A 2,005-nucleotide genomic window follows, 5' to 3' on the forward strand; every position below is an offset into this window, starting at 1 on the left:
CTGATCTGGCCTTGTAACACTAACCAAAACGGCCTTGCTGTTCTGGTACTGCGAACGGCTGAAAGCAAGGGGAAACTACAGCCGTAATTTTTCCCGAGGGCATGCAGCTTCACTGTATGATTAAGTGATGATGGCGTCCTCTTGGGTAAAATATTCCGAAGGTAAAATAGTCCCCCATTCGGATCTCCGGGCAGGGACTACTCAAGAGGACGTTGTTATCAGGAGAAAGAAAACTGGCGTTCTACGGATCAGAGCATGGAATGTCAGATTCCTTAATTGGGCAGATAGGTTAAAAAATTTAAAAAGGGAAATGAATAGGTTAAAGTTAGATATTGTGGGAATTAGTGAAGTTTGGTGGCAGGAGGAACAAGACTTTTGGTCAGGTGAATACAGGGTTATAAATACAAAATCAAATAGGGGTAATGCAGGAGTAGGTTTAATAATGAATAAAAAAATAGGAGTACGGGTAAGCTACTACAAACAGCATAGTGAACACATTATTGTGGCTAAGATAGACACGAAGCCTACACCTACTACAGTAGTACAAGTTTATATGCCAACTAGCTCTGCAGATGAAGAAACTGATAAAATGTATGATGAGATAAAAGAAATTATTCAGGTAGTGAAGGGAGACAAAAATTTAATAGTCATGGGTGACTGGAAATCAACAGTAGGAAAAGGGAGAGAAGGAAACATAGTAGGTGAATAGTGATTGGGGCTAAGAAATGAAAGAGGAAGCCGCCTGGTAGAATTTTGCGCAGAGCATAACTTAATCATAGCTAATACTTGGCTTAAGAATCATGAAAGAAGGGAGTATACATGGAAGAACATGGAGATACTGACAGGTTTCAGATAGATTATGTAATGGTAAGACAGAGATTTAAGAACCAGGTTTTAAGTTGTAAGACATTTCCAGGGGCAGATGTGGACTCTGACCAAAATCTATTGGTTATGAACTGTAGATTAAAACTGAAGAAACTGCAAAAAGGTGGGAATTTAAGGAGATGGGACCTGGATAAACTGAAAAAACCAGAGGTTGTACAGAGTTTCAGGGAGGACATTAGGGAATGATTGACAAGAATGGGGGAAAGAAATACATTCGAAGAAGAATGGGTAGCTTTGAGGGATGAAATAGTGAAGGCAGCAGAGGATCAAATAGGTAAAAAGATCAGGGCTAGTAGAAACCCTTGGGTAACAGAAGAAATATTGAATTTAATTGATGAAAGGAGAAAATATAAAAATGCAGTAAATGAAGCAGGCAAAAAGGAATACAAACTTCTCAAAAATTAGATTGACAGGAAGTGCAAAATGGCTAAGCAGGGATGGCTAGAGGACAAATGTAAGGATGTAGCGGCTTATCTCACTAGGGGTAAGATAGATACTGCCTACAGGAAATTTAAAGAGACCTTTGGAGAAAGGAGAACCACTTGCATGAATATCAAGAGCTTTGATGGAAACTCAGTTCAAAGCAAAGAAGGGAAAGCAGAAAGGTGGAAGGAGTAAATGGAGGGTCTATACAAGGGCGATGTACTTGAGGCCAATATAATGGAAATGGAAGAGGATGTAGATGAAGATGAAATGGGAGATATGATAGTGCGTGAAGAGTTTGACAGAGCACTGAAAGACCTGAGTCGAAACAAGGCCCCCGGAGTAGACAACATTCCATTAGAACTACTGACAGCCTTGGGAGAGCCAGTCCTGACAAAACTCTACGATCTGGTGAGCAAGATGTATGAGACAGGCGAAATACCCTCAGACATCAAGAAGAATAAAATAATTCCAATCCCAAAGAAAGCACGTGTTGACAGATGTGAAAATTATCGAAATATCAGTTTAATAAGTCACAGCTGCAAAATACTAACGCGAATTCTTTACAGACGAATGGAAAAACTGATAGAAGCCGACGTCGGGGAAGATCAGTTTGGATTCCGTAGAAATGTTGGAACACGTGAGGCAATACTGACCCTATGACTTATCTTAGAAGAAAGATTAAGGAAAGGCAAAC

Source organism: Schistocerca piceifrons, chromosome 10 (genome assembly GCF_021461385.2).
Source record: "Schistocerca piceifrons isolate TAMUIC-IGC-003096 chromosome 10, iqSchPice1.1, whole genome shotgun sequence".
NCBI lineage: Eukaryota > Metazoa > Arthropoda > Insecta > Orthoptera > Acrididae > Schistocerca > Schistocerca piceifrons.